Source organism: Corvus moneduloides, chromosome 4 (genome assembly GCF_009650955.1).
Source record: "Corvus moneduloides isolate bCorMon1 chromosome 4, bCorMon1.pri, whole genome shotgun sequence".
NCBI lineage: Eukaryota > Metazoa > Chordata > Aves > Passeriformes > Corvidae > Corvus > Corvus moneduloides.
Window position 1 is genome coordinate 3261201 of NC_045479.1, and position 16655 is coordinate 3277855.

General features: G+C 38.8%; 1 long non-coding RNA gene across 3 annotated transcripts in view; it reads right to left on the reverse strand.

Annotated features, from left to right (window-relative positions):
• The window catches only part of LOC116443182, a 215048-nt gene that overhangs the window by 49394 nt on the left and 148999 nt on the right, over positions 1 to 16655 (reverse strand). Inside the window, exon 1 of one of the 3 annotated variants that reach the window (XR_004239771.1) lies at positions 5057 to 5068. The exons of the other annotated variants lie outside the window; for them this stretch is intronic. This is a non-coding gene — a long non-coding RNA (uncharacterized LOC116443182). Of the gene's footprint in view, positions 1 to 5056; positions 5069 to 16655 lie in introns of those variants that run through there. 3 annotated transcript variants of the gene reach the window in all.

The following is a 16655-nucleotide window of genomic DNA, read 5'->3' on the forward strand; positions in this document are numbered from 1 at the left end:
TCTGCATTAAGTGATTATGCCTTTTTATTATTATTAAAAACACAGATTTTTTTTTTTTTTCCCCACTTGGGAGAGAAGATGGAGAAAAAAGACTTACTGTACCAGCATGAACTGCTGAAAATCTGGACTATCACAATTAATAGTTAAACAGCCTGGACATGATGAAATTGTTTGTGCCTGAACAACAAAGAAGGATTAAAATGAAAAAGAGTGCATCATCCAAAGTTATTGTCAGCAAAACCTCATAGCACTATTTCAACAAGATAATAAATGTATAATGATAGATAGCACCTGATCAACCACTATGGAACAGCTGACTATATTAATAGGACTTGACGTTTGTTCTGTTTAATGGAGAAGGTGCTGAGCACCTAGGTTTCTGCTATGCTAATTGCTTGGTCATTTAAGAAAGAAATCAATACAATACAGCCCTCACAGGAGAAAATCTTGACTGATTCTTTACAGTTCCTACAGCAAAAATACACTAAATCATGGTCATTAATTCATTTGACTAATTCAACACTTAAAATTTCATTCATTCTCATATAAGATTTTACAACTGTCTATTACATGAACATTCAGCAGTGGTAATGGCAGGAAAGATCATATAAAATGACTGGGAGAAGGAAGGATGGTTCTTCTGGAAGCTTTATGTAGCACAAGCCTGATCCCACCGATATTAATTACAGCTGACCCTTTACTTCAGTGAGTGAAGACAAGGGCTGTGCAAGGGCCTTGGCACATCTGTGTGCTCAGTTCTCATTGCATGTGGGGGAGCTACCAAGAGCTGCTCAGTGCTTTGAAAAAAACCCCAAAAACCATCTTACTACCTCTGCAACACTGACGTGCTCCAGCTGACCCTCCTCAGAAGGCTCCAGCCCCATATTCAGTAGTATATTCACAGAAAAAGGTTGGAAGGGCCCTCTGGAGATCATCCCGTCCAACCCCCGTGCCAAGGCAGGGTTACCCAGAGTAGGTGACACAGGAACACCTCCAGATGGGTTTGGAATGTCTCCAGAGAGGGGGACTCCACACCCTCCCTGGGCAGCTGTTCCAGTGCTCTGCCTCAACGTGACAAAGTTATTCCTCATCTTGAGGTGGAACTCCTGTCTTTTATTTATGGCTATTGCTCCTTGTCCTGTCACTGGGCACCACTGAAAAGAGCCTGGCACCGTCATCTTGGCACCACTTTTAAGACACTTGTATGCATTAATGAGATCCTCTCTCAATCTTCTCAGGCCCAGCTCCTGGAGTCTCACCTCACCGGTGAGATGTTCCAGACCCCTCACCATCTTTGTGGCCTCTTCTGGACCCTCTGCAGTAGGTCCTTGTCTTTCTTGAACTGTGGAAACCAGAATAGAAGCCAGCACTCCAGATGTGGCCTAAATAAAGCTGGGTAGAGAGGTGAGGATCACTTTCCTTGACCTGCTGGCCACACTCTTCCCAATGCACCCCAGGACAGTCAAGCTCTTAATGACATTTCTAACCACCTCTCTTCGACAGGAGCCAATGACACATGCTCAAAGTTAAGCTGCTTGACCAATATGATGATCCCAGGGTATCTTTCTACTCTGTGTACCTCGTCAACAATTTAGGTTTTAATTTAGAGGTTCTTTCCACCTGGGATATATCCTTAATTTTGGGTATAGAACGTATGGACATTGCAAAGTATATCAACATTTGTAAGACAAAATCAGAAATATAGGGTGTAGATACAAAAATGCTGCTAGCAAGGATTTTCTTGCTATTTTCTAAGTCCATGAGAGACTTTTCTCTCTCACAGAAGAGGTAGCAGAGTTATGTAAACAACCAAACACCAGCAGCCTTGAAAAGTCTTGTTTATGGTACAGTAGAAAAATATTTTGACAATGGATGTTTTAGGATTTTAGCCAATCACCCCAAGGGGTGGCTGATCCTTTGTCCAATTAGACTATGAAGAAAAAAGTCTATAAAAGAGTTTGTAAAATAATTAAATAAATCAATCTTGCTGCACAATTCCTGCCTGCTGGATCTTCTCTCCTCCTCCCCCCTATGGCTGAAGGACACAGTGATATACCCTAGGGCCCAAGCCTGTGGTAATAATAGGGACCTGTTTTTCTCATTGATATCTCTAAAGGTGTTCATGTTTTAGACTTTTTCCTGCCCTTGACATCTTTCATCATGTCTTTTTTTATTTTCTGTACATCTGCTGAGAACTTTATTAGCTAACCAAGCTCTCTGCATGCAGTAGGGATGGGGTAACCATGCTAGGGGTTGATATCTTCCAGCTTAAAAATGTCTTCTGAGGGGTTTGTCCAAATTAACATAGTGTCAAAGGCAAAACTGGATTCAAAGCTGAGCTCTGCCAGTGCCTCAACATGGAGCAAGGTTTCCTTAAAAAATGGCTGCCTAGAGAGCCTTCAAATCAGAGATAAAATACTGTGCACCTTCTTTGCTATTAGATCCATGGATTTTTTTTTTTTTTTTTTTTACCATTTCTTCTTCCTCTGCATGGCTGTGTGATTAGCTTGATTTAAAATAAAACCTTGCTTGCTTTATAATAATGATTTGGTGGCACTACGAATGAGACAGCTTTCACCTGACATGAGTTAGGTTATTTTTACTGACTTTTGTTGGAATTGCTGGTAGTTCAGGAGCTTTAATCTCTGCATGGAAGAAAAAAGCATTATTTGCTCCAAAGTTACAGTAAATTAATATGAACAACCCTGCTGATGTTCAGGTTTCATTTAGTATGTAACATATAGAAATGCTGTTAAGACTCCACAGAATACTGAAGATTTGTCTGCATGCTTTTCAAACAACAACAAAAAAATAAAGCTAGTATATGCTTAACACCCTCAGGCTAATTTTTTAAGGCATGCCTCTAAAACTCCATCAAAATATTTTGTGAATACAGTTTTTCACACTTGACCTCTGTTTAGGTATAGGAACCAGATGCAATACAACACAGAGAGACTCAGAATCTATATTTATCCTTTTGACCATAAAGACATTCCTTTATTTTTATTTTTCCTTATGACTGGATTTAAAGAGCTTTTTTTTAAAGACACCATTACCCTTTTTTAAATAAGCCAGCAAAACAAAAAAAAACAAACCAAAAAAAAACCCTACAAAAACACAGAAAAAACCTAAACCCCTGAACCAACAAGGGCTGTACATATTTTGTAAAAAGCATTCTTACATCAATCAAGCAAATATACATTAGCAAGAAGGAAACACATTAAGACTCATTTTCCTTTTTCCTGTGCCAGATTGTTTCTTTTGTACTATACATCAGAATGAAAGTAATTCACCTCTCAAAACAAAATTTTAAAGAACAAAATATGACTGTGATGCACTTCTGCCGAATACAGTCAAATTTCCATAAAATGACTGCAGGGTTTTGCACATTAAAATTTCTCTTACTAAAAATGTTTATGGAAATAGGTCATTATGCACATTACTAATAGAGTGCAATTTGTTGCTTTTAAAGGAGCTTTTATACTAATAGTTGTGAATAAACACATTTATCAGACATCCTAAATAAAAACAACATATACACTGGCAAGCACAGTGATCCTCACACACACAGCAGGCATGGATTAAAGGAGTTGCTCATTTGGGGCCCAGTTCCACTGCCATGGAGCTCGGGGGAATTTCTGACAGTTTTTGTTGGGTAGATAGGAGATGGATGGTGTCTCAGCTGTGGAAATGGGATAACAGAAGGTACCACAGGATCCAATAATTCGAGTCCTACCTGCTTCCACACAACTTGGCCAGACCCATTAAGGCTCTTCCTGTGTTTATTTGAAAAGGGGAGCAAGGGTTGGGATGTCCAAGCAAAACCTATCCTTTGCAGCCAGAGCTGCAGAGCCCAGGCCAACAAGCCCAGGCCCACAAAAGCATCATCAACCTATGGAAAACAAAGTAGATTTTCACATCAATAGTAACAACTGTGCTCATATGACATCAGAATTCTCTTTGATATGATATATATCCCATTAGCAGCACTCGGAAACAATAAAAGAATGATAACAGCTATTGTAATTTTTCTTGACTTCTGAGGAACAAAGAAGATACAGCCAGGCAATTACACTGTGCAGGTTATCATAGCATGAGAAGCAACAGGATACCAGTTTAAAACTGCAGGACTCACTGAGGAACATCTTACAATATATTTACACAGTAGCCAGCATCCATTCTCTTAAAAATCCCACTTAAACCGCAGATTAGATCACGTAGAAAGTGCAAATGAAATGAGCTGGTTTAGGAAGATATGTTGATTCCTGTGGTCCCTTGCTTGGTTGTCAGTAAAAGTGAAGAAAATGTAAAACATCTATCCAATTATTTCAGTTAATATACAAGCATTAGGCATTCAAATTCCTAATTAAGAGACAACATGCCCTGTCAGGCATCTGCATGGGCTATTGAACATTGCCTAGATTGTTCCATAATTATCCTGGCTTAATAGCTCTACAAATGTAAGCAATGTGCATCCATTGAGGAAATGCACTGCTTATCACATGAGGAGGAACAGCACACAGAACATGCTCTGCCACGGTGTATTTGTGCTGCAGGTTTTCAGTGGAACATGGTTTAATTAACAGCAGGCAGCCTCGGCTTAGGAGCTGGCTGCTGTTGGCAAGGAGGAAATGTAACTCACACATCAAAATGTATTTCCATGACCAGATTTAAACATGCAATCTCAACTGTTGGAAGTGCTCCATTTCAGATTCCAGTCTCAGTTAGGCACCAAAAAGAAGAGATACCATGTGCAAAAGGATATATTTGTAGCGATTTCAGCACGACCCTTTTCAAGCCTCATTTGTTAAAATCTTCCGTCTCTCAGACCCATTCGCCAAAAAAAACAGAAAAAAAAAACCAAACAAACCAAAAAATCCAGCATCCTCTGGGGCAGTCATGTTGTCAAGGAAACAGATTTTCATCTTCTATGATTTGCATAGTCGGTAATTTGCTACAATTTCCTTCTTTTTAAGCCTGATGCCTATGTTCAAGACTTGACCAAAGTTGCCTTAAATGGTGCAGCCATAGCATCAAGATGTCTATTCTTTCATACTTTCTGGAAAAACTGGGCAAATCATGGATATATCCTCCCATGGAAAGTCTGCAAGGAGCACAAAAATGAAATATTGCAGCTCTTTGGTATGGATTTCTTCTGCCCTTTAACTGATAGGCTTTGTTTTTGGAAAATAATATGTTTTAGGGACTTTCTGTACCTTTCTCTTTCTCTATTCCTTTTGCTTTGAATAAGATAGAAAGAGAAAAAGGAAAAACAAAGAAAAGGCCATTTTCAAAAAGGTAGTGGAAATGTGAAGAAATTTTAGAACAGCTGAAAACATGCAAACAAAACCTATTTTTTCAGCACTGTTTTTGTTTTAGCTAAAACTCTAAGTTAAGAACTCATCAGCCTCTGGTCAAGTTTACTGTTAAAACCCCTGTACATGGATATTGCATGGGATGCAGCTTCTTCAAATCCACCAGCTGCAAAACTAAAATGCATGAACTTGGCAGCCTCAGGATGTTTCATGCAACAGAGTGAAGGAGATACCCCTCAGCATTTCTCTTGAGACTTCCAGGAAGAACTGAAGCAATCCTCAGGTTCCCTGTAGACTGCCATCCCATAAATAAATAACATGAATAAATATATCTTCTTACCTGGGACAGATCCAGCAGGGTTGAGTTGACTAGAGCTCGTCTTATGTGGATTTTCTTCTCCTTTTTTATATCATTGTAGGCATTATTGCCATAGCATCTGATGGTGAACTTCCATCTCATTAAAATAAAGGTTTTTGCCATAGCATCTCACACCTATTTTGCCAGTTCTGGTGTGAGAAAACTTTACTTTCTTTTAGAAGAACTTTACTGTTCTTCTAAACAGGGAATACTGATTTTGAAAAAAATTATGTATTTACCTCTTCTTTCCTGTCCCTGCCCCTAAATAACTAGAATTCTACATATCAGAATACTGTAGGCCTCTGTTGTGTATTTTTTAGTCTGGAATCTGACACCACAATGGGTATTAAAGAGGCATGCTTTTTTCTTCACTGGATATGTAAACCTTTCATTAATTAGATAGGAAATTAATCATCTATCAGCAGGAATTAGAGGAATGTCAATCCAAATGATAGAATTGTTAACATATATTTTGGCAGAACTGTTCTTGTCAAAAGACAGATAATTACAATTTTAAAAAATATCTATATATAATACTATTTAATGTTTTAATGAAATTTAATGATGAACTTTAGACAAATTGAAACGATATATTTAAAGACTATTTTTAGGTCTCAAATAATTTTTCTTTCCGTTCTTCTTCTGGTACAAAATTTTAAACTACAATTCTTTTTTTGGTCTCAAATAAAAAAACTTCTTCAACAGAAGAAAATTTATTGCTCCCTATGAGATCATGGGATAATTAAGGCACTTAACAGTACAGGTCACTTAACAGTATAGGTCACTTACCAATATTAGATTATTTCTTCTGCGGACAGAGGTCTCCTTGCAGACTAAACTCCATGGTTGAAAAGGACATTGTAATAAATTTATGGTTTTGTTTTTATTTTTTTTTTTTTTTTTTTAGTTATTATTTTTCTACTCTGCAAGGTGGCAATAATGTGAACAGTTCACTTTGGATCCCTCTAACTTCTGCACCGTAAGGACACAGGAGGTCTTCTGCAGAGGGATGAGGCAGCATTCTTCCTGACACAACATTCCTGGGACACAGACCTGACTTTGCCTCAGGGGTGTCTCAGAACCTTCGCCTTTTGAGCTCAAGACAAGTGGACTGCACTCTAATTGCTCATAAATTTTGAGGACAGTGTTAAGTATTCCCATGGTAAAAATTTCAGGGTACTTTGAAGCTTTCCCTTTGCCATTTTTTTTCTTTTCAGACTCGAGATGGAGAGAACCCACGGAACCACTAGAGCAATCCAGGGATACCTGGTTGGAAGTTTTGCACAGTTTTCCTCCACAGGCTTATATGAGGGAGGAGGGGAGGTAAGACTCAACATTTGGATGTATTACTTTGGCTGCAGAAATGAATAAATCTAAACTCAAAGGCCAAGGGCAGCCAAGATGCTCTTTGCTGTTGTGTGGAAGATGGCTCTACACACTTAGTCCCTGTTCTAAACACAACACATTGGGTTGCTTTTTGCAAGCTACTGCATTATTTGCCTTCTCAGGCTGCAGCCTCTGAAAAACCCCTTTCATCTGGATTGCTAAGGCACAGATTCTCATAATCACTCAGAGGAGACAGCTCCCAACAGACAGCTCCAAACAGCTTCCTCCTGCAGCTGGAAAGTTTTTCAGAGCCAGTCTAGACCTTCATGTAGTAAAGCTCTAATGTTCATGAATAGTCAGTTGATTTCCACAGGAAAGTTTGGGTGCCTCACTGCCTTGGGTCCTACAGTAAATATTGCAATAACAGTGTCCTTTTGTAGGTAGGAGATATTACAGCCTTGTGTCATTCCAAGGCTTATACATGCCAGAAATACAACTCACGTGTGGTTCACAGTGTCAAGGTTGTTGGCTGTCCCTGTAATATGAGATTCATCAAATTTGGGTAAGCAATTTGGGGTGTGTTTTGTTTTGTTGGGTGTTTTTTTCTCTAGGGTAGACAATTTAAAACTAAATAGGCAAAAAATACATATGGTGTATGGGTAACTTTGAAATGACAGTGAAGAACATTATTTAAAATGAGAGTCCACTCAGAGCAGCTAAATTTTTCTTTAAAATGAAGAATTATGGGGACTATGGTAAGTACTAGGTTTCACCCCATTTTTTCCTTCAGAAAAAAATATGCACTGCCAGGCACAAACAAAGTTCTTGGGGTTTTGCTTGTTTGCTTATTTTGGTTTGGTTTATTAATTCATTTTTCTTTGTTTGTTTGTTTATTTTGATTAGATCATTGAAAGTCTTATTTGCTCTGTAAACTTCAGCTACGTATAGATCCCTTTGGAAGCTCAAAACTTTTCCAAAATCAAGAAAAAGGGAACAGCAAAACAGTTATTAACAGGCAAGAGAACTCATTATATTTCGTATCAAAGAAATTTGTTAACTAGGTATCTTTTAAAAGAGTGTTTATCATGACTCCTCTTTGGAAGTGCAGAGTCTGCCCTGTTAAGTATTCACATTTACTGACTCATTGTTTATAAAATCAGGTGTTCCAAAGACAGGAGGTATTTTTTACAATAAGCAATTGTATAATGAAACAGAGGAATATAAATCAATTTATTAGATATCATCTGCATATGGAGCTATGAAAAAGACCTCAGGAAAAAAAAGCACAAGATTGCTGTAATTTGTACTTTGGAGAAGCATATATAAATACCTTCAGGCACCATAAATTTAGATGGTTTACCAGAAAACATTAATAACTTCTCCAGCACAAAGGGTGAAACGCCCCACCCACTGTCTCCATTCTTCTCAAAACACCTCTACTTCCAGTAAGCATAAATTCTATGTTTAGATTTGTTAAAAATAATGAAAAAGTGTAGGAAGCAGTCTACTTTTTTAAGGGATGCAGGTGGGGGCCAATAAGATGTCAGGGGCACTTTCATATCTTCTTCACATCTTCATACTTTCACCTTTCCCTACACTAAAAAAAAAAAACCAAAGTGCTTAAATTTTTTGCTAAGCCCTACTCACCTCTTGGGTGTTTCAATGAATTTAGTTGATATGGCTCCTTCACAATCAAATGTATTTTCATACGCCTATAACTTGTTGATTACAACCCATTTCTCACACTCGACTCCCCTGAAAAAAACAGTTCTGTGTCAGTGTGCCTCTCACAAATCAGGCAACAGTACAATTGAGCTGCTTTCCTGATGAGCCCTATCAAGCCCATTTTTGGAAATGACGTAAAATAATACATTTGTCTCTTTTTTCAGGCAAAGATATTTTGTATCCTGCCTTGTATTATGTTGCATATAGTCTTTTCAGAGTGTCCCATTGTCCTTTTCCAAAGTATGCTGTAGTAGATGAGTGCATCCGGACTCTGAATCTCATTTGGGGAAGAATCAGCAATTTAGTGGTGGCCATCTTTGTATTCATGATGGTGTCATGGGAGTGAGGCACCAAAACTGTGTTATTGTGTTATTGTTTTCTTGGTAATGGTATTTCTGGCTAGTTTGAAATAACCCAGTGTTTCTAGACACAGGGAAACCTTTTGAATGAAACAGATTCATTGGCTGGTACTGGAACTATTTAGTAGAGGAGAACCTGGTACAGCTATTCTCTTCTCTGATGTTCCTCACATACTTCTCCCTTGCTGATGAGCAAAGTCACGTTGACCAGGTATGTCCTGCCCTCAGATATAAAAGATCAAGACCAAAAGAAGAGATGGGGACGTATAAAAAAAACCTGATGGTTTCTCTCTCCCCTCCAGCTCTGGCCTCAGGTCCGTGATGGCCTCTAACAGTGAGAATTGCACCACAAAGTAATTCATCCCTTCTGTAATGTTGCAATGGTTTTGCTTCACAGCTCGGATAATAAATTATTGTGTTTCCATTGTATTCTCCTTCATTTGTCTTACCACATACTGGAGAGAAGTGCTGAAGCACTCTCCAAGTTCTGTGGCCTCACCATACCTCCATGTGCTCATGCCAAGTGACCCAAGCCAACTTCATTGTAGCTCTGAAGCCTGTTAGCAATTTTTCCCTATTGAATTTCCAAATTGAACAAACTTTAAATTAGGCACTTTCTGTGTAAAAAATTAAGTGAAGTGACTACAAAATTTTAAACAACCCTTTCACTCATTTCTGTCTGGCATCTGGTGTTTTTGTTCGTTGTACACAACTGATAGCCAGCACATCATACTTATCCTAAATAAAAGTGTTTAAAGTGCATTGCTGTTCTGCCTTGTGTGTGAAGAAGGGTGATGGAAAGCAGGGTGAGAATCAGAAAAAAAGTATAATTCCCTGTACACTGGAATACTTCCTTGTACAAGTCTTTCTTCCTTTGTACCTTACCTGAAAAACATGGTTGGCAGTATTATTTTCTCCCTTCTGCATTCAGTCTATCTAATATAAATACTAAATTCTACTGTCAGGAATATTAATTCTTACACATTAGAACAAGGGGCCTGGGCCAAAGCTGGCTTTTCTCTGCTACAGAAAAAAAAAAAAAATTAGTGGATAGTTATTTCAATATGGTCGGTCTCATGCTAATCTCCTCAGGTACAGGATAAATCTAACTCAGCTGGATATTTATTATATCTTTAAGATACGACCTGCCTTCCCCAAACAGACAGTTTAATATCTTCCTCGGATACTCATTATCCCTTGTTTCGATTGCTGTGTTTTTGTTGCCTTAGCAAAGCTGTTCATATCCACGCAGAGCGCTGCAAAGAGCACTCTGGCAGTCTCCTGCTCTGGCCACAAGGTGCACATCTGCATCTCCACTGCCAGGTGTTTCACAGCCAACCTCCTCTTACCTGGAGCCCTTTGCTAAATGCACAAACACAAACTCCCCGGTCTTTACTGTTCAACAAGCAGGTTTTACAAAGGATCCTCTGACTTTCCGCTCAAAGGTGCTCCTTGTCCTCAGGAGAAGTAACCTGAAAACTTTTGCAGTCATCTCAGTGCTTTCTTTCAGATATCTCAATAAAACTCCAAATTGCCAGAATCCTCATGAAAAACTCCATAATACACTGCTGATATCCTGAGGATGGCACCCAGTCACAGCCAGTACAGTGGCCTGCTGTAATCCAATTTTTCCTGTTAAGCAATTCACTTCTGTTATTTCCCATATTCTAAAACTTAGAGACGAAGATATTTTTGTATTTAATATGGCAGTGGGCTGGTCATGATTACAGTACACAGTGTTGTTATAGCAGTAATAATAGTAATTGAAAGAAATCCCCAAACCCCGAATTTAAAATAAATCTGTAGGTATATGTAATATAACAATAGAATAATATATTTTTATAAAACATCATATATTTATATATATTTATATATATTTTTATATATTTATATATATTTATATGTTTATATGTGTGAATTTAAATACAGGTGTACATATGTTTTATATTAAAATATACAGAAATTCAATAATTATAAACATTGAAATGCTGCAAAAACAGCCCAAGTCACCAGTTCCTATCAAACTCATCTCAAATCTAATAAACTTAAAAACAAGGGCATGCCATTAACAGACCTCTAACTATGCAAATAACATGTCAGATCCTGGACAAGAAACAATGAGATTTTATCTCCATAAATCTTTTTTTACTGTACTACCATCTTATGCAGCTTATTTTATTCAACTGATAAATAGAGTTGGTATGTCACTGATTATTTTCTGTAATTATTTGAAGACACAGAGGTCAGACTTGTGTGTTTAAGCATGCATGTATCTGTTCACTTAACTTTTGTAATATTGTTGAAATTTTCTTAGCTGAACAGGCTGAGACCTAGAATTTTTTTTTCCTCTGTCTAAAAAAGAACACAAATGAATCATACTCTTAGTGTCAGTAATTTGTAAACATCAGAAAAAAAAAAGTATATGGGGAGCACCTGTGTTGGTGTAAGTCACTCTAGTGACAGAGAAACTTCTGTTAAACTTCTCTGTCTAATTTGAGATCATACATAAAGACAGGTGGACAAAAGTACCAGAGTGCCAGTGCCTGCCCAATAAAGCTTAATCTCTGATTGAAACATATCTGGCAGCAGAACATAACTATTTATAAAATTTTCCTTGTTTGACAAATGACACATCTCAAGGCACCTTGATTTTTTTTTTTTTTTCTTTTTTGCAAAAAAAGCAGAAGACTTTAGGCTCCTCACGTACCCTCTGAGACCCTGGATGCAACTTGGCCTCATCCTTCTCCAGAGTCATAATTCACTTTACGCCCTGGGCAAAGATTGGTCTGAGAGAAGTTCATACTGCATTACGGAAAATCCTCTAACCTGGCCTTTGGGGAAAAGTGGAAGGCCAGCTGAACCCCTATTCCCATGAGTATTCACAGAAAAGTGCTGCTTAATCATTTAGTGAACAATTTAAAATAAACCCATTTATCTTCTTTCAGCAAAACAAAAGCACTCTTGCCCTTGTTATGCCAGATGTACACAGTCTAGTAGATTTTTCCTGGGTGGAGATATTGGGGGACTGAGATGTAACCCCCTACAAGTAAGACTGATAGATATGGGACTGTCTGGGCCTCTGATACAGCCTCCATACTCTGTATTTATCCATGGTCTGGACCTGTCCTTAATGACAGCACCTATGAATGAGGCAGAGGAAAGATGTGCTTATCTCAAGTTCCTCTCGATGAAAGGCACCTGTAGATAATACTTAGAGATAGAGTGAAGGAGTAGGACGGGTCCGGAATGGTGTTTTTCCTTCCAGATTAGCAAAAAATGCAGTGCAACTGTAGTTCAAAGCCAGAGAATGTTCTTCTGACTCTGTAATAGTTTCAGTTGAACTTTCCTTTCATCAGTTTCCCAGAATTTATTTTGAAGCCATTTATTTTTCTGAATGCTTCGATGTCATGGTGCAAAAAATAATCAAAGTATGGCTATAATTTGCATGGAAAATTACTTTCTTCAGTGTTATATCTCTTTTGTTGGTCCACTGGAAACAAAGATCTTTTATGCCACGTAGGTGTGAAAAGCCTCTTTTGCAAAGCATGAATAGAGGAGGGAAAAATGCTTGCTGGATTTCTAATGGAAAAGTGAGATCCGTGGGATCCCCGTAACACATTTGCCTAAAAAAGTTCTTTTCTGTTCTTAAGAAAGGCTGCAGATGGAGACTTATGTTTGCATAAGCAAACAGAAGCATTCAAAGCAGTCAGTTATGGGAATGACAGAGAAAGACACTTTCCAGCACTCTAACAAAGGAAGGTGCCATCATGCAGCCTGGGAGGCAAGTTTGCAAAAAAATGCTTCAGCTCTCAGCCTTTAAAACATCCGTAGCGTGTCTGCAGAAATGTCAGTAGCACAAATGACAAGCATTCTGTGTCTTCTAACAAAGAGCAGAATACCAAAGCCTGTAAATTTTGAAGGAAACATCCCTTAAATGGTGCCCTTTCATAGCTGGCTGTGTGCTTGCATGGGACAGGTGGAGGGCAGACCACACAACGGAGACAACATGTGGAAGGTGTGTGAGGTAAATCCAGGATGCCTGTGGGTTTTAGGAAAACACCTGTGTCTTACTGAGCATCCTGGTCTAGCACAAGGTGTCCCTGCTTGTGGCAGGGGGTTGGAATGAGATGATTTTTAGAAGTCCCCTCCAACCCAAACCATTCTGTGATTCTGTGATTCGTGGGACTTCTGAAACCGTAATAGTGGTGTGCAGCCTGCAAGTTGCCCTGGCTCTGGAAACTCCATAATGCAGAGGATGCTCACTGCCTCTCCCCCACCCTGCTGTTGACCCCAGCAGTCCTGCAGGGATCTGCCAGCCCAGCCGTGTTCACCAGAGCTGGAGGCAGGCTCCCAGCTCTGCACGGCTGCTGTGGCCTGTCAGTGCCCAGACGTGGCACTGGGCCAGCCCCAAATAAAACATGAACCTGGGGTGGGTGAAAAGCCCTCCTAATTCCAAATCTGAGATGCTCCAGGGGAGTTTGAAATTAAGCAAAACACATCTGCCCATTCCTCATTATTGTTGTTGTTGTTATAACCTTTCCTTACACTAATCCACATTTCTGTTCCACATTGTTAGTATGCGAGAGGTTGGGAATAGTCATTAAAATGAGATAATGCTTAAAATTCTAGCACATTAACACTGACATTTTGCCTTCTAAACAATCTCAGGTAATGAAGGTCAATACAAGCAAACAGTCTGCCTATGGCCCTTCGTTAGAGGCTTTCTGTGCTTGGACTTCACAGCAGGGGACCGTCAGGCAGTGTTTTCCTCTGTGCAGCTTCTCTCCAAGTGCTTGCTGCAGCTGGCTTCAGCATATGGTAGAATATGAAGATATTTTCTGGGGTCCACTGCCTCAATCACTGTTTAATGATTAATTACTGCAGGCTGGTGTCAGGGTGAGACATTCAAGGCTTCAGGCAAAAGTCTTAACTATAGAAAATGACAGCAGGCGGGATTTTGCCAAAACGAGCAACTTTGCACTGCTAGTTCTAATGATTTGCACTGCCTTTTGATCCATTTGTAAACAGCAAGATGGTAAAAGACTGAAACTATCAGGCAATAAATGCCAACAATAACAAGAAATTGCTCCCAGAGAGAGTCTTAGGATGTTTGGTCTTGTTGAGAAAATGTTATAAGTAGATCTCTTGAAACAAAGTGCAGACTTCTGCTCTCCCTTCACTCAGACCATCTCCGAGCTGGAATGTGCTCAGCATCCAACCACCAGGACAAAGAAGATAAGTAAGAGGCAGAGAACTGAAGCCCACAGTAGCTGTGAGGGTGAGGAACTGAACTTGGAAGTCCCAGCTCCACCATGGCTGATAGTATGGAAGCCACGGTGTTTTCTGCACCAGATCTGGAGCTAGGACTGACCCTGTGGACAGCACACAGCCCCTCACCAGGCACCAGAGTGCTGCATCCCCACCAGCACTGCCTTCTGGGGCATTGCTGGGGAAACTGGGATGTATTCCCATGGTCTACAAGGTTATTAGGGGAGATGGAAAGCTGTCTTCACCTCACCCAGTGGTTCCACACCTTGCACAGCACCATTGAAGGACAGACCCCTTGAGCCTTAACCTCGTGATCAGCAACCCTCCCCTCCAGTTACTTGAGCCTCCAACTGATGTAATGAGGACATAAGAGATCAAAGCTGTTTAAAGGCTTTTGTTCAGTTCATTTAGAAATTAATCTTAAACCCCATTAGTTTGCTTGCACGGCTCTGTGTGTGTATCAAAACTACCCATAAAGATACAATTATCTCCCACCTACAAAGATAAGAATTGTATGTGTGCTTTAATAAAGCCCAGGTTAATTTTCTTCAGATTGCCCTTCATCAGAAATGCAAAATGAGTGCAAAACATATGATTCACATTTAGTATCATGTTGCAACTGCTTTGTGCTTGCGCCAGTGAGTCTACAGAGCAACAGAGAATAAGATCTTTCATCTCAATTGACTTTATCTTTGATAAAAATATGAAAAACCCTTACTTTGAAGAAGGAGTGTTTCACAGTGGATAGCTTGTGATTCCTTGTGCAGTGCCACCACAGAAGCCAAAATCGCACCATCTTCTTCCCAGTGAAGGTAGAATTGATTGGCACTGGAAATGCTTTTGGTGATTCGATGAAAATATTTTTCATTTCCAGGGAAAAAAACATAATCCAATATTGTTGGCTGTTGAAAGCCAAAAAAAGTTTATGCTTTTGGAAAAGAGAAGCAAAAGAAATCACTTTCCTTCTTCTTTTATATCAAATAATTTCTACTGAACTAAAAAAGAAAATCCTGTAGAGTGTATTTGTTGCAGGAAAGGTTGTTTTTTGAGAAAACAAAATTGACTCACTTTAAATGAATTTACTGCCTTATAAAGGTATGTTATTTTCATGAATTAAATAAATTTTTCATAGACCATAATCAAAATGCTTTTCTATTCCTGCAGGTTACAAAGTATGAAGAAGACTCAGTTGTCTACTAATAAAAAACTAATTTTACCTGCATCCAATCTTTAGTGATTTTATTATTATGGGAAGAGAATGATGGTAAGTGAGAAGCAGGGGAAAATTAATGGGCAGGTTACCTAGCTTGTACAAGTCACAATGAAATGCAACATTATTTGTCAGTTTTTAATGTGATATTACCTGGTGATGGGTGAAATACAAAAGGTTGAGAGACTGTTTGAATGATCACCAGAACCGTAGATACTTATTTAAAATTTATCTGAATGTCTAAATACTGTAGAGTTGGGATTAACTCAGTGCAGGTCTCAAGGTAAAAAAAGGTGATGACATAAAAGGCCACTCTTCAGAAATGAGACTCTTGGTACTCCCATGAGGACTGGAAATAGTGTGAAAACAGCACTTCTTTCTTGTTTCTTCTAATAGAAAGCACTACAGAAGACACATGAATAAAGATACTCAGCTTCTTAAAATCTCTAGAAAAGCCATGAACTTTTAGCTGATATTAAAATATTAATCTGCGTTAGTCTGCATATGTCTAATTTTAAAAGTAATATGAATTCTTGATAAATTAATGAAGCTTATTGAAAGCAGATGCTTTTCTTTCTAAGCAGCACGAAAAGAAAACTTGCTATGGAGATGGAAAATTTTAATCCAAAAAATATTTTTTGTGATCTTAAAAACAATTTTAGAGAACAAAACCTAGATGGAACTTCAAGGCCCATCAGACACAAAGGCACAACCTGTATAAATGTAGACAAATTCCAAGATGACTCTCTCATTGTTAATGCAGACAGTTCCAAAGGCAAAAGCCAACAGTATTTGGCAGCAGGAACTTTAAATTAGAATGTCATTAAGGAATTCAATTTACAGACCACAAAGTGATGCACAGCAGACCCAGCTGACATCTCTGCATCTCATACCTTTAGCTTCCATTAAACATAAAGAAGATATTTTGGGTGAACTAAGTGCGTGTCCCCAAGTGAGGAGCCCTTCTTGCACAAAATCACAGATTTGCCAGAAGGTTGCTATCAGCTTCTGGCAAATTGTCCCCATGGGTGAATGATTTCTTGGATACCTTCTCTACTCATCTTCTGCGAAACTGCAGAAAAATACAGAGAGGA